The sequence below is a fragment of the Kogia breviceps genome, chromosome 16, assembly GCF_026419965.1.
Source record: "Kogia breviceps isolate mKogBre1 chromosome 16, mKogBre1 haplotype 1, whole genome shotgun sequence".
NCBI lineage: Eukaryota > Metazoa > Chordata > Mammalia > Artiodactyla > Physeteridae > Kogia > Kogia breviceps.
Genome location: NC_081325.1, coordinates 4,636,458 through 4,659,167, shown reverse-complemented (window position 1 = coordinate 4,659,167; position 22,710 = coordinate 4,636,458). Strand labels below are relative to the sequence as shown.

General features: G+C 43.2%; 1 protein-coding gene across 2 annotated transcripts in view; it reads left to right on the top strand.

Annotated features, from left to right (window-relative positions):
• The window catches only part of AMER2 (APC membrane recruitment protein 2), a 55,096-nt gene extending 45,245 nt beyond the window's left edge, over positions 1-9,851 (top strand). Inside the window, exon 2 of one of the 2 annotated variants that reach the window (XR_010837164.1) lies at positions 9,727-9,851. The gene's annotated coding sequence lies outside the window, so the exon portion shown is untranslated. The remainder of the gene's footprint in view (positions 1-9,726) is intronic. The other variant, XR_010837163.1, reaches the window with a different exon arrangement.
• Positions 9,852-22,710: the final 12,859 nt, after the last annotated feature.

Genomic DNA, 22,710 nt, shown 5'->3' with positions numbered 1-22,710 from the left:
AAAGACGGTCAGAGGGGAGAATGGGTGTTTCCACTGCTAACATCTCAAATGCCGATGGCACACAGGAACTTGGGGGTTCTGAACCGCTTAATCACTTCACAGCAGAAGGTAGTGATTTTTTTAAAAAATCCCAGTGTGTCAGAACCTAAAGGAACCTGAGGGAAACAGCTGGTCCAACGCCTTGCTTTTGGCTGCAGGTGCAGAGGCAAGGGAAGGCCCTCGGCAGGTCCAGAGCCCCCTAATTGCGGAATTGGGATTCGAATCCCTAATTTGGGGCTCTTGTCTGCTCTGCTGTTGCTTCCCCTGACTAAGATGGTCAACAGACTGTCTGCTCTGTGACTTCTAAACATACATCTAGGCATGCCCACAGGCCTGCGGCCTTCTAAGTTCCGCTTACAAGTTGCACTTCATAAATTTTGCTGAAATGAGCCTTTGTAGGAACAGCGCCTTCCTGAAAGGATTCAACCTGACATAGAACTTGTCCCCTGGGAGCTCTTCTGGGGCATTTCACTGAGAATGGGACACTTCTGAGGAGTCCAGACCGGGAAGGTGCCTCAGGCAGCGGAGGCACAAAGGCCCACCGGGCAGGGGCCGTGCTGGGCCTGCTTCAGAGACGAGGGAGGGGTGAGGGCCTTGCGGTCCACCGAGCGCGGAGCCCTGCAGCCCCAGCAAGCGGGCTGCAGACTGTGTGGGCCCCAGAGGCCAAGCCTGCTAGGGAGGGGGGGGCAGCTCTTCCCGGCAGAGGGCACCTGGTCACGCTGCAGGGCGTTCAGCCGGCACTGATGGCCCCGGATGGAAACGGGTACCACCTGCCACAACCTCGACCCACTGAGAAAGCTCGGCAGCCAGCCTGGGGCGGTGGGCTGGACCAAGCGAGACCTGCAGACGCTCAAGGCAAACGTGAGGGGTGGCGCCAGGCAGGAGAGGGGAGATATTGGGGTTTCCAGGAGGCAGATGGGACTTGGCACCAGCAAAACCGAGGCCCAGAAGTGCAAAGCGTTCACCAAGGGTCTGATTGGGCAGTAAAAATATAGAAAAGGGCCATTTTGATTTCCACGTACCTGCCTCTGCGTCTTGCGTGGCTGAGCGCTTGTGCTCATTACCTGGGGGGCAGGGGGTCCCAGAGATGGGCCATTACGTGTAATTTAAGCTTCTAGGCAGCACCCCTTTCGCGATGAACTTGTAGTAGAACACAGGCTTTTCCCTTTTACAGTTCTTCTTCCGGTCTCTACTCCTGCTAATCCGCCTGCTGAACTTCCATAACTATTTTTTATTTTCAGGTTTCCTCCTTCTTCAAAAATTTCAGTTTTCTCTTAAAAATCTCCTTTGGGTGTCTTTTGAGAACTCGTGCATTTGGCTCAAGGCAGAGGAGAGAGGAGTCTCGACTGTGTGAGCGTGTGCGTGAGGGCGTGAGCGCGTGTGAGTTGCGTGAGCGTGTGTGTGTACGTGAGCGTGTGTGGTCAGAAAGAAGCTGAGACGAGGCTGTATGAGGAGATGGAGTGAGGACAGAAAACAAACTGCCTATCTCACACATTTCCACCCCCTTGGAATTCAATCCCTGAGGTTCTGAGCTTTGGCGATGATGACTTGAACTGTCAAGAAGCAGTTCTCTGTTAATTTCCATGGCAAGTTCTCTCTTGTGCAACCTCCTGGGATGGGATTTACATCCAGGACTTACCTTTGAAGGATCTGCCTTCGGTTAAAGGCTGAGGCTTTACGAGGTGGCTTGGTGCCTATGGGCTGGGCCTCCGAGGACGTCTCCTGTGTCGTCACTGAGTTAGAGAGGCCGTGCGGAGGAGGGGACGGTCAGAGCTGACCACTGAAGGAGGGCACAGAGCGCTTACCTAGTGAGCTCTCCCGACGTGGGCTCCAACCTGCCCAGAGGAAGGAGGAGGAGGAGGCACCGCTGATGACGGAGGTGCTGACAAAGACGGTGAAGATGATGGTTTCAACAGCAGGACCCTATCAGGCAACCTGACATCCTGAGAACCAGGTGGAAAGCCAATCCTCCAACCCTATAAATATCCCCAGGAGTCGAAGCCGCCTTCAAGGCAAAGGGCACACTCCCCCTTGGGGCTGACGGGCACAGGGCGGTTTCAGCTCCTGTACTTGGAAACAGAAGCAGAGGCAGTGCGGAAAATGATCTGGAGACCTGTGACCCCATTGCTGACGTACATGGCCGTAGGGAAGGGAGAAGACAGGAAGGTGCTTCTACATCAAGATGGGTTTTCCCATGAGATACAGTAGTCATTTATAGGGCAGAGCGGGAATGGTGCCTTCTGTTCTATGATCAGTCCTGTGTGATTTTCCTTCCATATTTCAGGAAGCCAAGCCTTTCCCCCATAAACACCCTGAAGCCACAAATGTAGCCCTGTTGGCTTTTCCAACAAGTGAGATTAATTATTCGGAGGTGATTCGAGTTTTAAAACCGTCTGGTCAGTATTGCAGAGCATGGAGTGTCCAGAGGAGGGCAGCAGTGAGACACTCTCGGCCCACAGTCTTGGAACCTGCGTTACCGCTCACCGCCAATGAAAACAATCGCTAGATAGAGAACAATAATAACAGATAAGTCTTTCACTCAATATTACTGAATCACAAAGTGTGAGAAATAGGGAGAAACACATTTCCTGTGATTTCTGATCCAAGTGCCGTGTGTTTCTATCCCAATTTCCAGAAAGTAAATATTGCATATGCTGTCGAAATTCATCGCTTCAACGGTGAATGAGGTCTACTGCTTAGAAATCTGCTTTTGCTACAACAGCTGGAAAACTGGAATTTTGGAAATACCCTATCAAATGTAAACTTTGGGGGAGAGGGGTTTTCTGTATTTTGGGGTGTCTCAGAAAGGACACCAGTCTTTTTCTTAGACAAGGAAAGACTGAACTTAGTTGTTTTATTGACAGCGTAAGAGTTAATTTTGTTCCCAGAAAGACATCATTATGTGGGATTGTATATGCTCTTCTTGTTAATGTAAATCGGCTGAAGTATAAACTAATTATTATTCAAAAGGAAATGCAAGGTGTCTTCAAGAAATTTGCCAATATAAGCATGTATATATGTAAATACATATATTTATAGTTTACCATGCTTTTCTACTTTAAGAATGTTTAAGAGATATATATCCACCATAAATATCTAGTATACAGATATAGATCATAATTCACCTAACAGGAAAGTTCTTTTAAGCCCCATTTCATTTTATATTAAGATTGCAGGGGCTTCCCTGGTGGCGCAGTGGTTTAAGAATCCGCCTGCCAATGCAGGGGACACGGGTTCGAGCCCTGGTCCGGGAAGATCCCACATGCCGTGGAGCAACTAAGCGTGTGCGCCACAACTACTGAGCCCGTGTGCCGCAACTACTGAAGCCCGCAACAAGAGAAGCCACCGCAATTAGAAGCCCGCGCACCACAATGAAGAGTAGTCCCCTGTCGCTGCAACTAGAGAAAGCCCGCGCGCAGCCACGAAGACCCAACGCAGCCTAAACAAACAAACAAACAAATAAATAAAATAAAATAAAAGATTGCAGATGGCTGCTGCCTTGGAGGTCTGTACCTTAGCTCGGTGGTATTTTTTTAAAGCAGCTGGTCTCCATCTAGCTGTTTGTAGCTGGCAAATCCTGCAACTCATTGTGAAGCAGAGGGCACCTTACCTTAGTAGTTGGTCCTGAGTGATGGAAATTGCATTAGGGACAATGCACATTAGTCTGGATGTACCCGAAACTCCGTAGAGGGCCACAGTGGGGAGAATCAGTTGTCCTTTGGAACGGACTCCGCTGACTCTTACTGTCAGGGCCCCTCTGTGTGTTCAGTGCTATTTTGTTATCATTCGTATACACAGGAACATATACACACATAAGACCATACACATACAATCAAGAACGTACACACACATGAGAAAATCATTTCTGCATTTGTTTCGTCTCAGCTGCAAAGGACCCAAGTTCCAGTCCCACCAGCAAAACTTCCGGGCATCATTTCTAAATGACAGACGGAAAAGCAGGATGACAAAGGATCCAGAAGCTTCGACCAAAGTCCCCTGCGACCTTTGCCTCCATTTCCTTGTCTGTCAAAATAAGGACTGTGGGAACATGGCTTCTGAGGGATCTTTCAGGTTTCTCATTTCAGTGTTTCTTTTTTTGGAGGCATTGTGAGAGGATGAAGGGTTATTTACTTCCTCCCCTGACTTCTGCCCAGCTGTACCCCAAGAAAGAGAGCACACTGTCTCTGCTTCAGCGCGGCCAGACAAGCCAGCTGCAGAGACACCACACCAAGGACATGTAGGACTTCCACCGACTTCCCAAACCTAAGTTCTCACGTGGAACATACAGCTTTTCCTTTTAGATGCATAAGTCTCAGATCCCTACAGAGGTGAATGTTGTACTTTCCCTAACTACATTCAGAAAAGCAATCCTTCCTCTCGGTGCACATTACCGCTGGCAGCAAGCCAATGTCAGCTCACTCCTGTGTAATTGATCTGTGGTATCTTAGTTTCAAGGCTTAGCCAAAGTACTTACTAATAGATTTTAGATGACAGATACGGAATTTTCTTCTCTCGTCCTTCAGTGGGAGAAAAAGAACAAGGAGCTGCAATTAGGTGTTACGTCTTTATGGTGATTTTTGGAAAGCTTAAAATGATATTAAGAAAAAATATGGGAATAGGTATATACGAACGACGTTTTTGTAGTCTGTTTAATGAACACAAATTTATTGAATTGACGCGGCAGGTAAAGTGAACATTTTCTTTCATTATTATCGAATTTCCCTAAGCTGGGGATTATGTACAGCAGCCCCAGAACAACGCGCGGAATGCGGTCACTCAACAGATGTTAATGCCATTTTGTGTAGAATGTACTCGAAGGGTGATTATTTATAGTCACCTCAGGGATACCCAGATTATTTATGTGATAGCAGCTCACATTAGGAGACTAAAGAGCAGCAGATCGTCTTAAATAAATGTTGGCTAGTTTCGCACAGGATTTTCTTAGACTAAGGTCTGCTGAGGCCTAAGAACTTTGAAGGTGAATCGTCCTGGCAGTGAGAAAGTGTTCATGGTCCACGGAGCCCATTTTATCCCATCTGGGCTGCTTTCCTTTAATTTCGCCACAAAAGCTCAAAGACCAACGTCTCCAGGAGGTTCTGTTCTTGAAGCTTTCCTTGTAAACTCTGGAAGGTACAGGAAGCATCACACAGGTACTAAGGGTTCATCAGATTTTCTAGTGTCACGAGATCTCTAGAAGAAATAGAATGTATATTTTACTATAGTAAGAAACGGACCTGCCTGTGTCAATAGTTAGGAAAACTTGTGAGTAGTTGTTATATTTCCACAAGATCTGCCCCCAAAGAGCCCTCTTTCTTTCTTTTTTAAAAAAATTTATTGATGTACAGTTGATCTACAGTGCTGTGTTAAAAAGAGCCTTCTTCGTGACGGACAGCTGAAACTTCTCTCCATAAGTACTAGAGGGCAGAGTCTCAGCATTTGTGGCATGGGTGGAGGGACAGCAGGTTCTCCACTCATCCCTAAGGTGCCTGGAGATGTGAGCGGTAGAGAGACGAGTACTGAGCACAAAGACGCTGGGACTTGGGTGCTCACTGATTATGACAGAGGCAAGTTCAAGGAACGTTTGACAGAGAGACTGTATGTATTTTTCTAAAGGGAAACAAATGCCTTTTTGATTGCGAGATTGCTCTGACAAAGTAAATGTCAGAGTAACGCAAGTAATAGCCTATGCTATCTTCTATCACCATGGTTACTGATGTAGTGAGTCGTCCTAACTCTTTGGAGACTCAGTATTGAACGGCTTGATTTTTCCATTAATAGCCCTTAGCTGTGCTCTGTTGAACAGCACCCCTCCTTTCTCTCTGAGAGGAGCCAGTCCGATTACATAAAACTTCAGTATTTCCAGTTATTAAAACAATCTCATTCTAAAAATAACCAGTCCTGTTTATTTGCTTTAAAACCATATGTTAATATTTTTTTTATTGAGGTAAGCTTTATGAAGTGAAGTGCATGTATCTTATATGCAAAATTCAATTACTTTCAACAAATGTATATACTTATGTAGAATAAAAGATGAATATGCAAAAATAAATTGTATTTCTGTGTACGAGCTCTTAAAAATCTGCAAGGGAAATTAAGAAAACAATTTCACTACAGTTGCATTAAAAAAATAAAATATTTAAGAATAAATTTACAAAATAGTGTAAGATTTGTACGCTGAAATATCCAGTACATTGTTGAAAGAATTTAAAGAAGACCTAAATAAAAGAGAAGACATCCCATGTTAATGGATATGGGATGACTTAATACTGTCAACATGGCAAATATTCCACGAATGGATCTACAGATTAAACATGGCTCCTATAAAAATCCCAGCTACCTTTTTTGGGGGGCCAGACATTGACAAGATGATTCTAAAATGGAAATTCAAGGGACCCAGAATAACCAAAATAATCTTGAAAAAGAAAAACAAAGTTGGAGAACTCACACTTCCCAATTTCAAAACTTACTTTAAAGACCCAGCGATCAAGACAGTATAAAACTGGCATAGGATAGACATATCGATCAATGAGATTGAATCCAGAGTCCAGACATAAACCCTAACATTTATTGTCAAACGATTTTTTAAATAGATCTTTATTGGAGTATAAGTGCTTCACAATACTGTGTTAGTTTCTGTTGAACACCAAAGCGAATCAGCCATATGCATACACATGTCCCCATATCCCCTCCCTCTTGCGTCTCCCTCCCTCCCTCCCTATCCCACCCCTCTAGGGGGTCACAAAGCACCAGCTGATCTCCCTGTGCTATGCGGCTGCTTCCCACCAGCTAGCTATTTTACATTTGGTAGTGTATATACGTCCATGCCACTCTCTCACTTCGTCCCAGCTTCCTCCTCCCACCCCATGTCCTCAAGTCCATTCTCTACGTCTACATCTTTATTCCTGCCCTGCAACTAGGTTCATCAGTACTGGATGAACAGTACTAGGAATGCTGGCTACTGAGTGTGATGTTCCCCTTACTAAGAAGGTTTCTTGGTTTTAGATTAATACCACTCTGTCACTAGGGCAGGAGCTTGGTTTCACAATTCTGAGGGGAATGTGTTGCTCTCACTTCTCCTCCTCCTCCTCCTTTAATTTTTAAAAGTCAATGCATAACTTACAAACAATATGGTGCACACATCCTAAGTGTACATCTTGGTGAATTTTGATTTTTATTGTATTAAAAAAATTTTAATTGGGGTATAGTTGGTTTACAATGTTGTGTTAGTTTCAGGTGTAATTTTTAAACATGTATATACTCATTCGTCGACGACCCAGATGAAGATATAGAAAGTTATCAGTGTTCCAGAAAGTTCTCTCTTGTCTCTGTTAGTCAGTGCTCCCACCCCTGCAAAGTTTAGCTGCTATTCCTTCTCTTTCGCTATAGATGACTGTGGCCTGTCCTTGACCTTCATAGAAATGGATCACAGAGCATAGACCTTTTCAGTTATGATTTCGGTTTAACACAATATCTGCAGATGTCACCCATGTGGATGCATTCATCATAGTTTGTCTTTTCGCCTCACTGCTGTGTGCTGCTCCATTCTTTAATATCCCTTTAATTAATTTATTTTAAAAAAATTTATCTGTTCTTCTTCTGATAGGCATTTGGATTTTCCTGTTCCAGGGTGTTAGGAGTAAAGCTGCTATGAACATTCTTGCCCGTGTCTTTTGGATCTAGGAACTCATTTATGTTGGGTAGACGCATACAGATGGAGATGCTGGACTGTGGTACGTACATCTGTTTTTGTAGAACGTCAAGCAGCTCTCCAGAGTGGATGGCTCCATTAATACTCCACTAGCAATATAACCACATTTTATTTGCTTCACACCCTCTCACTTGGTTCTGCCGGTTGTTTTAATTTTAGCCATTCAGGTAGGGCCGTAGTGATCTCACCGTGGCTTTAATTTGTGCTGTCGTGATGACTGTACGTGATGTTCAACGTCTTTTTAGTACTTTCTGTCTATTTGGATATTTGTTAACTGCCTGTTTGAGTCTTTTCCTCACTTGATAAAAAAAGTAAAAATGAAATAAAATTGGATTGAGTTTTACTATTATTTTGTAGTTCTTTGGAGAGTCTGAAATGAGTACCTCATCAGACATATGGACTGCAAATATCTCCTCCCCGTCTGTGACTTGCCTTTTTGCTTTCAATGTTGTCTTTTTTGAACAGAAGTTCTTAATTTTTTTTTTTTTTTTTTTTTTTGCCGCACTGTGCAGCTTGTGGGATCTTACTTCCCTGACCAGAGGTTGAACCCAAGCCACAGCTGTGAGAGTGCCAAGTCCTAACCACTGGACCTCCAAGGAACTCCCAGAAGTTCTTAATTTTAATGAAGATCAACTTATTCATCTTTTCTATCATGGCTACTTCTTTTTGTGCCCTGTTTAAGAAATTTTTGCCTACTGACGATCCTAAAATTTGTATGAACCACAAAAGACCCCAAATAGCCAAAGCAATCTTGAGAAAAAAGAACAAAGCTGGAGGCATGTCTTCCTGATTTCCAACTATATTATAAAGCTATAGGAATTAAATGCATTCGTTACATGAAAAAAAATCCTGACTCTACAGGTTTTTTGTTCAGTGTTATTAACTGATACCTAGCCCACCTCACTTCCCAATATCTTTTAGTCTTGAGGGGAGCAGGAGAGTTGAAATCCTTCTCCTTTGTGAACCTTGTCGATTTTCACGACCTATCCAGAGGACTCTGCACTGATGGATGCTACCTGGACAGTGATCTAACCTGCAAAGTTTGCCCAATTTTTTAACATTGACATGATACCTAGACCTGATGAAAATTCTGCTGCACATCCAAAATGTCTGATTAAGACAAGATTAACAGCTAGCTCTGTCCTTATGCCAAGTTCATTATTCCTGCATCCAAACAGGAGGTAATTTTTCAACCTGCTTGGCTGTCTTCCCTAGGAACAAATGAGCCCTCACGTGGAATTTCTCTTGGCCCCTGCGCTGGAGGCGAGCAGTGCCATTTGTATTTGGTGGGCGAAGCCCAAGAGGGAAAATCCAAAATGGAGCTCGTGAAAATGAGTCAGTATTGGGCAAAGACATTGAAATGAACTTCTTGCCTCCTGATTCCCTTTCTGTGGAATGCGTCTGGAGAATCTGGGTGCAGCAGAGAGCTCTGGGGCTGTCCTATCCTGGTGGCGTCCATGGCTCTGGAGCGAGGGCTCTTGGACTTGAGATCTTCTTCCTTGATCAAGGAACCACTACTCTCTTGTCTGTTTCCTGATCTTTAAAATAGGCAAAGAAATAGTATCTGGGGGTGAACTAGATGAGAGAATTAGTATAACATGCTTATTATGGTATCTGGTAAAGTAAATGCTTAATGAATGATAGCTGTCATTATCTGCTCAAAGATTTTTGTGCTCCCTTGTTCTAGTAAAATGGGTGTGGGAAGTAGATGCCTCAGCTGCGCTGTCCGATATGTGACACTAGCCGCTTGTGACTACCGGCCTTTTGAGATACGGACATCTGAATCGAGATGCACTGTCAGTGTAAAATTACCGCCGGATTTTGAAGTCTTAGTTTGATTTTTTAAAAAAGAACGTAAAACATCTCATGAATAATTTTTATATTGAGCACACGTTAAAACAATATCTTGGATGTATTGGCTTAAAGAGAACAAGCTATTGAAATTAACTTTACCTCTTTCTTTTTATTTTTTAATGCAGCTACCAGAAAACTCAAAATGAAACACGGGGCCGCTTTACCGTTCTGGCCCCAGAGCTGCCTTAGGCGGTGTCCACGCAGACCTGGGCAGTGGCGGCTACGCGTCCCGCCTGCGCACCAGTGAACACGTGGAAGGTCACCCCGCGCTGCTGAGTCGGACCCGGGCTCAGCTCTGGCGTAAGTATGACGTGATCTGGCGCCGACATGGTTCAAGCCCCAGGGAATCCACTTTTGACGCCCTAATGCGTGCATGTTGGGGGGCAGCGCCGCTGACTTTGCAGATGGACCTTGCTTCAGCTTCACAGGAGGGATCGAGGGCCAGGGGGTGGGGGTGGATGAAGTATTTTGATAAAAGACACCCCACTTAACAAAGGCGTCCTCTCAGCGAGCGTGCGATGGGTTTTGTGTAACGGAGCATCTCCTGCCAGGGGTGCGCACATGCTTCGTTACCCGCTGCGGTCCTGAAGCATCGCGAATGCACAAATGCACGCTGGGCGGAGGAACCCAGTGGAGACGCGGGGCCCCAGATCCTCTTCCCAGCCGCACACCCTTCCCCTCCCTGTGGGCTCTGACCGGTGCTCACACCTGTGACCATCCCAGACGCCTGTCCTCGGGATCCTGGGAGGTTCCGGAGCCCCCAGAGATGCGGCCAAGGCTAGACTTGCCCTCCCGAACGCAGGAGTATTCTACCACATTAACATGTATGTGTATATATGTGTTTCGGTGTATACACAGCGTGTGAGTATTTATGAACTCTTTACATCGGCAACTAGATGGGCATGAAACACTAGACGTGTGATAGCTTTATTTGTAGAAATATGTGTATATGTTTCATATATATGCATATATATTATCCTTTGTGATAATATTTAATGAAATTTGGGAGAGAACATGATTTTCAGCTTTACTTAATTTATTTTGGATTAAAATTTTGATCTTGGGCTTCCGCGGTGGCGCAGTGGTTGAGAGTCCGCCTGCCGATGCAGGGGACACGGGTTCGTGCCCCGGTCCGGGAAGATCCCACATGCCGCGGAGCGGCCGGGCCCGTGAGCCGTGGCCGCTGCGCCTGCGCGTCCGGAGCCTGTGCTCCGCAGCGGGAGAGGCCGCGACAGTGAGAGGCCCGCGTACCGCAAAAAAAAAAAAAAAAAAATTTTGATCTTAATTAACTATAACTTATATCTTGCCTTTACATTTTAATGGTCAATTTTAATATAATAAAACTAACTTTTTGGGAAAAATGTATATTAAAATAATTTAATTTCTTCATGTACTCTTCATCTTCATCATATATATTTAAAATTTTCGCACTTCATCTACACTTACATTTTATTTTTAATCCCTTAGACAATAATTGTCAAAGAACACAAATTCTGTAAATGGCTTGATGATGAAAACCTAAATAGTGATTTTTGGACTTGAGTCCAAAATATAAAAACCGTAACTCTACACACCTTTTTCTGTTCTTCTGTTATGAAGCTCTGTTTGACAAGTCAATGGGTAGAACATTTTAGTTAACTGTTGGTTGAGTTATAACTTTTAATATTTATGACTTTTAAATACCTAGACAGATAGTAGGTGAGCCTCTGTTCCCTAACTGCAGACCTGTGAATATCAGCAAGTGCCAGTCTGGGAGGCTAGATGGGCTTTTGGTGGCATTTGGTGGCATACTGATTGTGTGTGTGTGTGTGTGTGTGTGTGTGTGTGTGTGTGTGTGTGTGTGGTACGCGGGCCTCTCACTGCCGTGGCCTCTCGCGTTGCGGAGCACAGGCTCCGGACGCGCAGGCGCAGCGGCCACGGCTCACGGGCCCAGCCGCTCCGCGGCACGTGGGATCCTCCCGGACCGGGGCACGAACCCGCGTCCCCTGCATCGGCAGGCGGACTCCCAACCACTGCGCCACCAGGGAAGCCCTGGCATACTGATTTTTGAAGTTTGTTGCATAAGCTATCTTATAAAATGCATTAGAAGGAAATAGTTCCTTTTAAAATGCTGTGACGTTTCCTTGGAGAATGTGTGTGTTTCTCCCCAACTTCCAACTTAGCTGCGTGTGCCTGATCGCTGCAGCCTCCTGGTCCATGTTCTCATGTGTGTCCTGGTGTCATGTTAGTTCATATCACGGTATATGTCTAAGAATGCGTAGTGCCTACGGATTCCTTTTTTAAAAATAAATTTATTCATTTATTTATTTTTGGCTGTGCTGGGTCTTCGTTGGTGCGTGCAGGCTTTTCTCTAGTTGCGGCGAGCAGGGGTTACTCTTCATTGTGGTGCGTGGGATTCTCATTGTCGTGGCTTCTCTTGTTGTGGAGCACGAGCTCTAGGCGTGTGGGCTTCAGTAGATGTGGCGCACGGGCTCAGTAGTTGTGGCACGTGGACTCTAGAGTGCAGGCTCAGTAGATGTGGCGCATGGGCTCAGTAGTTGTGGCACGTGGGCTCTAGAGCACAGGCTCAGTAGTTGTGGCGCACGGGCTTACTTGCTCCGCGGCATGTGGGATCTTCCCGGACCAGGGCTCGAACCCGTATCCCCTGCATCGGCAGGCAGATTCTTAACCACTGTGCCACCAGGGAAGTCCCATGCCTACGGATTCTGTTTTTAATAAATTCCATTGGAAGCTGCTTAATGGTTTCTCCTGCTTACTGACTTCCTGCCCCTTGAAAGCACATCTGTGTCCACTCCTCAAATACTGTGAATACTGCATGAGGTAGAAAGCCCATGATACCTGTATTGATGCTGTAAAAGTACCTCCATCTTTCTTTGGTCTAAATGCACTCTTGTCTATTTAGGCAGGCGTATTCTGAGGAGTCATGTGTGGACCTTCTGAATTGACCTTGATCGAAGCCCCAGATTTCTAGTGCCTTCGACCAGGAGAGCTCATCACCCAACAGATACAATCCCTTTCTGACATACACGGTTTCTTGCCTTTTGCAGGAGAATGCTTGTCTCAAAAGCTATGTAGCCTTCTCCTTAAAGTGATACCCATCGTATTTATATATACATATATTTAAAAGGCTGAGCAATAATTCTTGAAAATATTCTGTCTCATGGCAAATCCTGGTGAAGCAGAAGCACTTGACAGGTCCTTAGCAAAGTATGTTCTGAGCCTTTTTCTCAGGGCCTGTCTCCACTGTTAGGTGGTATTTGGTCACCATTTTCCTTTGATTGGAAATCAAAGCCAAGGGAGAGGACAGGCAGCTCATCACTTTCTTATCCAAGGCGCTTAACCACGTGACTCGTCCAAAATTATTTACAATAAACATGATATATTATTATAACGGCCATCAGCCCAGGTGGTAGATCCCAAATGTGTCTGGATTTCCATCTAGCCCCGGGTGTTTTGTGTCAACGTACATATGTGTATGGGCCCGGGAAGAGTGGCTCATTATAGAGGTTTGTGTGCAGTTCTGTGTGTGTCTTAATGGGCGTGTGATTACGGAAAGGAGTCCCTGTTTATTTAGAAGCTTCTTCTTTTCGAATGTCTTAGACTTGACGTATTCCAAAGGCTCATGTTAAATGTTAACTGGCTACTGTCAACTTTAGTCTAATGATAAAATCAGACCTGACAGTAATTTGCTGATCGAATTGCAGGCCTATCTTTCCCAAGGCAGGCCTGCCCCCTCCGTGGACTTTGGTCTCCTTGGAGCAGCCTAATTACTTCCAATCTCCCATCAGTCGCATTGCCCAGAAAGCCCTGGTAGCTTTGCCTTTTGCCGTTAGGTGTGATGCCCCGGGCAGGGATTCCCCAGCGAGCTCTTGGAAAAGAGGACAGTTTTGCCTACCATTCAGTGACCCAGTTTTCCCAGCGGTAGTAGCAGCCATGCACAGCCCAAGGGAAACTAAAAACTAAAACTGCGGTCTGTCAGCTGCAGCCTCCGGCCGTGGAGGGAGAAATGAAATTATCCTTTCGGGGGTGCCTTTTCTTCCCTTGCCCTCAACTTTCAGGCCGTGCCGTTTCCAAACAGCTCCCACATCCCAAAGGACAGATTTTATGGGAAGATTGTAGTGAAGAAGATGAGTATTTTTTTCTTTCGACATTTTAACAGATTAGAAGCTTGTGGGTTTAAGGGTCTCTTGATGTCTCTCCGCCTTTGAGTGATAAATGTTAGCGTGCTGTGATGACGTGACCGCGGCCCGTATCGCTCACTTCGTGCTTTCTTTTCTCTCCAGTTCAAGGAACGTGTTCCTAGTTGCTGAGCGGCTTTGTTCTTGGAGTGACCCTGGGGCCAGAGATTGTGGCTCTGACTCCTCTTTCTCTTAAGGGATGGGATGCTCCAGGAGATGGGGGGAGAGAGAATGCAAATACACCTGTTTCCTAGCTTCCCATCACTCCTTGGGCGAGAACTAATGACATGGCCATTTCTAGACGTAACAAGGAGCTGGGAAGGGCAGCTACTTTCCAGAGACAACTCTACTCCATGGAAGGGAGAGGATGGTGAGGTTTGGCGAAGAGCCATCTGCCTTTGGACAAATTCCCTCAGCCTCAGCCTCTAACATCTGCTCTCCTCTTTCGCATCCAGCAAAATCCTGCTCATCTTAAAGGCTCGGCTGCAGTGCCATCTCATTCACCAGGTCCTCCAAAGCTCCCACTGTTGGAATTAATTGTCCTTCTCCCGTATACTTGGCTCGTGCCCGTTAGGGTCCAGGGAGCTACTTCCACTGTCTGCCTTCCCAGCTGTAGAGGGTGGGTCCTTAAGACCAAGGACCAGAAGCTCTTTCTTCCTGTGCCCCCCATATCACCTAAAATTGCACTGCACGCTCAAATCAACGTTGCCTCAGTTATCCTGAGAAATATTATTAGAACCAAGGCACTTGAGCATTAAGTATATATATATATAACCTTCCTCAGGAAGTATGATACCAGCCAATCGAGATAGGCACTTGTTAATTACTGGCTACACCAAACCCAGTTTCTGTATTTAGGATGCTTATAACCTAAAAGAGATGTAAACTATAAGCCCATTAAAAAGAAAAAAGAAGAAAATATTTAAACGCTTGAGGTACTGCTTTCAAAACCATCAGCAGACTGGTATTTAACAACCTGGAAACTGGGGAGGTCTCAGGGTTGAAGCACTGCTGTGTACACGGTATGTACATCAAACAGTATCTGTCAGGGAATAAATAACCCAACCCAAATCCTTTTTTATGTTTTTTCCAAAAGAAATGTTCTGATTTCATGAGTTTTAAAAATCCTTTAAGTATAACTGTACCATATATAAAGTATATATAACCATAATGAAGTTCTCTATAACTTACCTATAGATTGAATCCAAAAGTTGAAATCTATAAACAGCATTTATGTCATTATGATATATATCTATATACTCTATATGTGCATGTTTGTGTACATATGCACACATTGTATTTACATGGTGACTCTCTGTATATAGCTTATTGCAAAGTAATATATGATTATATATAATGCAACATTATAACCTCTGTTCATCTCAAAGGAAAATGCTCATATGGGCTGTCCTTTTATACATTTCACCATTAGTGATGGAACATTAGTTAATATATAAAGTAAATGTCTCTGTTAATTAATATAACCAATAAAGTAACTAGAGATGTGATAACTTATACTGGGAGGAGGAGCAGGAATAGTAAGAAGTGGTAAATAGGGCTTCCCTGGTGGCGCAGCGGTTGGGAGTCCGCCTGCCGATGCGGGGGACCCGGGTTCGTGCCCCGGTCCGGGAAGATCCCACGTGCCGCGGAGCGGCTGGGCCCGTGAGCCGTGGCCGCTGCGCCTGCGCGTCCGGAGCCTGTGCTCCGCGACGGCAGAGGCCGCGACGGTGAGAGGCCCGTGTACCGCAAAAAAAAAAAAAAAAATTACGTGTGTATTTATCTTTGGTTAGTTATATTTAAAAAAACATAAAATTTAAAATTAATTTTATGATTTAAAAAAATGTTCCTGAATTTATAATAGCTATTTTTCATTACATAGTTATGTATTCTCTTCATTTATGAATATTAAAAATAAATGCTATCATGTAAAGATCTGAAATTTTGGATGAAAAAAGTGTTTTTCATTTTGGAAATATATTGGGGGATACAAAAATCATAGTTCAGAAAAAGTAGAGAAAGGCCGGTAAAATTAATAATTTTCCGAGGATAGCTTTCAGACCCCAAATTTAATATATCTAGGAAAAAGTAGATCAAATGAAAAATTTTCTTTTTCCTTCCTACTTTATTAATATACGCATTATGTGGGTTTCAAAATATTATGTTTTAATTTGTATATATATATAATGCATTCTGCTTTATATATAATATAAATGTATAACTATATAGTAAATATATGACAAATATGTAATGTGAATAATATAATATATATGTGTTCTCTTGGAGTCAGACTGGGAATTCACATGTTAAGTATGAGTTTTATACTCAAAAATACACAACCTTGATCTTGGGACTTAATGTTGCTAGTATCTAAGTAACTGACAATCTGAAATAATTCTGTTAAGAAAATCCTTTTAAAAAGGTCCAGTCCTGCAAAGAGGAACAATTAGAAGGAACTGTTCTTGTTACAAAGAATCCATTACAGAGCTTCTTTAAATAATGGTCTTCACGAATATAAAATTCAATTCGAGTTTTAACAATTAGATTTATACGCAGCTTTTTAGGAACACATCCTTTGAAGAATGTAGTCTTGGAAAAAGCAAGTGCTAAGCAGGGTGTGATTAAGATGTGTGAGGACTTTCCTGCCTCATTAACAAATGCAAAATGCTCTTTTCTTTCAAAGAAAGGCAGCATAGTAAAGCCATTTCAATGTGTAAACGGATAGGAAAGCAGATTCACAAAGATGTGAATACAGACCAGCTTTTATTCCCTGGAGATGCTGCTCACAGACTGTTCACGTGAGTGGAGACCTATGATTCAATCTGTTAACTTCATTTTCAGATTTTCCAGAAGTTTGGAGGATGGTAATCCCATGCCCAGGGACACCAAGGCATTTGCAACAAGGCTAGACTAGGCATCAGGAGGTCATTTCTGCTGGGCAACTAGTCGGTCCATTGTATTTTGGTTTATAGAAAACCTTGACAGTGGTTGGCAAATGTTGATTTCTGAGGAAAATTTTTGTCTGGTAGGAAAAGGAACTGAGCATATCAAAGGGATATATTCCTTCCAGGGTGCTCCTGAGTCGTTGCTGGTGTGTGGTATGGCTTCATCAGAGCTCTCAGTCACCATGGTTTCCAAAATAAAAGGAAAAAGAGATTCGCACGTCTAATTCCTACGCTCTCCCTCTCCCTTTTTGGAGTTTTCTGTTCATTTCATGATTTTCACCAGTGACAGGTTTGAATGCTCATCTGCTGGAGAGCCCACGATCTGTAGAAAACATCTCCTCCTAGATGTTTTTATAGATAAAACTTACAGTAGTCTTATGCACAAATGAGGCAGAATGAAGTAGGTTCTTCTGCAAAAAAAGCAAAAAAAGCAAAAAAAAAAGGAGAAGTATCACTCAAGGGCTGTCAGGCTAAACTAAAGACCTATCATTTTTGGCAATGGTGTGGAATTGTATGGTGGGGTTGAAAATATTGCAGCTGCGTATATTAAGCTGTTCAAAGAGAGAAGTTACGACAGTGCTACGAAAATCAGTGCACGTGGGGACGCCATGACCAAAATGGAGAGGGGATCCTAGCTAGGGCGGTTCCCCTGCCTCTGAGTCCTGAGTCTGGGTCAGAGCTGAGGAATAAACGTCCTAATCTCATCTCATTAGCCAAACTGGAAACAAAGGCTACAGACCAGCTCTTGTTCGTTCTCTCCGGATGAGGACAGAAAATGTTCACGGTACAGCATGGGCCCCAGGGGGTGTGAAGAACCCATCCTAAGTTAAGGAGTAATTCTTACGTAACATACTAACCTCCATCATTCTGGGGTTCTGCTTTTAAGATTAGTATGTGTTTATGTTTTGGAAGTTTTGCATAGAGGATATAGTTACAGGGTTCAACCTCTCTAAATATAAAAAGGTAAAGTAAATGATGCAAACCACCCTCCCATCTCTGTTCCTTATCCACCCAGCCATCAGCAAGCCTTACCTTTGTCCCTCAGATAACCACTGTGACTAGTTTCTTGCCTGTCCTTTCAGAATATATATTTTTAAAATTTAGTTTATTGAAGTATAGTTGATTTACAAGGTTGTGTTAGTTTCAGGTATACAGCAAAGTGATTCATATATATATATGTATATATTCTTTTCCATATTCTTTTCCATTATGGTTTATTACAGGATATTGAATATAGTTCCCTATTCTCTTCAGTAGGACCTGTCATTCAGAGTATTCTTGTTTACATACAAGCAAATCTATATATTCTTACCTTCCTCGCCTTTTTTGTTCATACAAATAGTAATGCACTACGCGCCTTCCTCAGAACCCTGCTTTTTTTCAATTAACATTCTGCCATATCAGTACACAGAGGGCATTCTCCGTGTTTGTTCAGGCTGCAAAGTATTGCATTCTATAGATACATGTTAATTTATTCCCTCATTTCTTCATTGTTAGATATTTGGATTGTTTGGGGGTTTTGTTTTCGTTTTTTGCTATTAACAACATGCTGAGATGGAATGTTTATAGAGACATAATTTTGCACTTGTGCAAATATGTCTGCAGAATAAGTACCCAGGGATTGCATAGCTGGATCAGAGAGTAAATGCATTTGGAATTCTAATAGACGTTATCAACAGTCCTCTGTAGAGCTGGCACCAATTTACTCCTAAGAGCCTTGTATAGAGGAAGCTGTTTGTTCACAGGCTCACCAGGAATCCTTTATCATATTTCTAAGTTTTCCTTCCTGATAAGTGGACAGTAATTTCTCAGCGTTGTTTTAATTTGCATTTCTTTTATTATGAGAAAAGGTGAGCATTTTCTCATGTGTAAAACTCTTTTGTCTTTATTTTCCTGCTAACTGTTTTTCTGGTCATTTTTCTACTGGGTTTTGGTCTTTTTCTTATGGATCTCTGGGAACATGTTATTTTATTCCCATTTCTTCTTTAGACATTACTTCTAGTTAAAAAATTTTTTTTTAAAATATAGTATTAAACAATTTTTATCATGAATTCTGGATTTTAAGTTACAGTTAGAAAGACTTTCACCACTCCACAATTATAGCAAATTCTCTCACATTTATTTCTAATACTTTTATGACTCCATTTTTACATTTAAATCTGTGATTCATTTGGATTTTTTTCCTGATATATGTTACAATGTTCAGCTGCATTTGTTTTCCAGAATGCTGGCTGATGTCCCCAAACCACTTATTAAATAGATCTTTTCCCCACTGATTTGAGATGCAATGTTTATTGTAATTCTTCGTAGGTATTTGTGTATACTTCTGGGCTTTTGTTTAATTACATAGGTCTCTCTATTCACCTGTCAGTACGATAGGTTTTGAAAATTTAATTAATTAATTAATTAATTTAGGGCCGCGTTGGGTCTTCGTTGCTGCGCGCGGGCTTTCTCTAGTTGCAGCGAGCGGGAGGCTACTCTTCTTTGCGATGCGCGGGTTTCTCACTGCAGTGGCTTCTCTTGTTGTGGAGCACGGGCTCTAGGCGTGCGGGCTTCAGTAGTTGCAGCATGCAGGCTCAGTAGTTGTGGCTCGCGGGCTCTAGAGCGCAGGCTCAGTCGTTGTGGTGCCCGGGCTTAGCTGCTCCGCGGCATGTGGGATCTTCCCGGACCACGGCTCGAACCCGTGTCCCCTGCACTGGCAGGTGGATTCTCAACCACTGTGCCACCAGGGAAACCCGGTACCATAGTTTTTTTAAAAAAAATTAGTGATAACGATTTTATGTTTTAATATTTACCCTTCTTTTTCAGAGTTTCCCTAGCGATTCTTATTTGTTTTCCAACATGAATGGTAAAACTGGTTTAATTAAAAAATGAAGCAACAACAATAATAGCAACACAACAATAAAAGTGCCTGTTGGCATTTAACTTAGAAATTAACCAAGGAGGAAGTGACGTCTTTATGATGTTGAGGCTTCCCGTTCAAGTACACGGATGTCTTTCCATTTAAGTCTTCTTCTGTAGATTTTGAAATGTTCTTTACATAATTCCTGCAATTTCTGGTCTGTTAATTTTGATGTATTTTTCCTTTTTTGTTGCTGTTGCGATTGGGCTCTGTATCGGTGAGGGCTCTGATGAGTAAAGAAACGCATCATTTATGTTGGAAAACTTGGGGTGATAAAGAAGAGAAAGGTGGTATTTACAAAAATGCGAACAAGGCACAGAGAAGCAAGAGGGCAGAAGGGTTAGTACCTTTGGGCTGGGAACTGCAGACCTCGGGGCCTCCATTCACACACCAGGCGTGAATGGATAAGGGCAAGGAAGGGTTGGTGTATCCCTCACACAGAGGTCCTCTTAGAGATAGGAACCATGACCTTGGTCCAAGGACACCACCAGCCTGCTGTGATCCCACCAGAGAGAATAGGGGTAGATGCCACCTCCCTTTCCTTCCCCCTCCCCTTAGATCTCTTGCTGGGGCCTTCCATTGGCCAAACCCAAGCAGAGGCAGGAGGTCCGGAGAGCCCACTGGTATAGTTGGTACAGAGCCTTCCTGGGTGGAGTCAGATGCTTCTACTGAATCTTCTACTGACTGTTATTTTCACACTTGAAAGATACTGATTTTTAGATATGGATGTTTTCATCTTTAAAGTAACTTTGCATTCAATAACATTCACAGATTTCTGTGATTTTGGCCGATGAATGGAATTATGCAAGCCCTGCCCAAATCAAAATAGTACTATATAGTCATTTAATTATTGATAGGGCTTACGTTGTCTGCCATTTTTCTATTTGTCACATCTCTTTTTAAAAAAACCACTCTAGGGAATTCCTTGGTGGTCCAGTGGTTAGGATTCAGCACTTTCACTGCCGAGGGCCTGGGTTCGATCCCTGGTCAGGGAATGAACATCCTTCAGGCCGCACGGCACAGCCAAAAAATAAAAAAAATAATAATAAATAAAACAAAAAATCACTCTAGTCCTTTTCTCCTGCCTTTTATGTATTAAACAAAAACATTTTTAGCAAACTGTTTAATTAATCTATTGGCTTTTTCACTAAGTTCATTGGTTTTAGTGGTTGCCCTAGGATTGCTATATTTGTTTCTTAAAGGTCATTTTCCATTGGCTGGTGTTAATATAGAGAAATAAGAAAACTAGCATAGATTGGTCTTTTATCCCTGATGGTATCTGGGGCTCTGTGCCCTCTTCCTGGCCAGACAATCTTCTTAGATCTTCCCTCTGTGTGGCACTTGTGCGGCGGTCAGGGTTTGTGGGGCATGGGGTCACTTGCAGGGGTCACAGTGCTCTCTTCAATACCTGCATTAATATTTCTTTCCAGAAGACACAGGTCTTTCTTTTTCTTTTTGGGGGCAGAATGTTCCTCATTGGGTCACTGCCTTCGTCTGCAACCCTTACACCAAAGCACTCCCCCATTTCCACCGTCTGGCAGCACCCGCTCAGCTTATGGAAGCTCTACCTTGTAATTGAGATTTGGCGTCTCTCTGAGAGGACAATATGAAGCAGGTGGCCTTAGTTAATCAACACGGGGGACCTGAACCCAGTCATCAGTGCCCACAGTTCTGGCCTAGGATGTTAATGGATCAGTGAGTGACTCGGGGAAAGAAGGTAGGTACCCCATATCTGAATTCAATGGCCTATGTTGTATAGAAGGAACAAGACCACAGCAAACACACGAGACATTTAAAATATGAAATTCTTTCCACCGAGGAGATATTTATAATGCTACGGAAGACCTGCTAATATACATCAATCGTCCATCTCAAGACGATTCCGACACAGCAATAAAACGGAGCAAACTCCTAGTACACAACGTGGGTGAATCTCAGAAACCTTGCGCTCAGCGAATGAAGCCAGGCACAAGGGAACACGTATTGTCGGATTCTGTTCTGGTAAAGCCCACCCATAGTCCACACTAATCTGTGGGGATCGAAAGCAGAATAGTGGCTGCTTCTGGGTGGGGAGGAGGAGAGACTGCAAATGGACAGGAGGGACTTTCTGTTCTCTGTCTCTATTAAGATGGTAATTGCATGGGTGTATGCATTTATCAAAGCTTATCAAACTGTACATATGTATATGTATAACTGATTCAGTTTGTTGTAAAGGAAAAACTAACACACTATTGTAAAACAATTATACTCCAATAAAGATGTTAAAAAAAAAAAAGAGACTATGATGAACAAAATAAATGGAGATATATGCAAAAAAAAAAAAAAAAAAACTGTACATTTAAGATCTGGTTGTCTTACTGTATGTGATTACACTTTAACTTTTAAAAAAGATGAACTGCTTTGATTCAGTTTCCTTAAGGCCAGTGGGGATTCCTCGAGTCAGGACTGCATAACTAAAGCAGTTGCAGTTTTATTTATTTTTTTTTACAACTTTTTTTTCCCCAAAATGATTTGTACTTGTGTGTGCAGCACTTTGCCCTGATATGTGTGCTCTACAATAAAAGCCAAATCTAATATATTCTGACAAAAAAAAATATATGGGGGAATTTTCAGTTTACTAGAAAGTGCTTTTTTCTAAAAGCAGGCTTTTCTTCTGAGAGAAATGTTTCCTTAATGTATCTTCTCATTACCGACACATGGAGAGGCCATGAAAAATGTGGAAGTTGAGAGGTAAACCGGTTTCAACCAGCTATGTGAACTTGGCCCATTTACTTTAACCCCCAGAGCTGTGGCTTTGTCGCGCGTAAACCTGGGATGCAGAGAGAGACCTTGCTGGGTTTCTGTGCAGAATGAGCTGTTACACATCCTAAGGGCCCCGCAGTACACAGCTGCTGACCAATTATTGGTGGCCAGTCTCAGGTACAGCAAGGGAGCGCCTACGCTGCATTTTTCTTAACCTTACAAGGGCAGAGTCTTGACCGAGAAGAATTCTGTTTTGCGTCTGGAATGAGCTCACGGAGATACTGATGTTCGATCCACTCCTGCAAGCTGTCTTCTTAGAATGTGGCGGCCCATCCCATCTCGTGG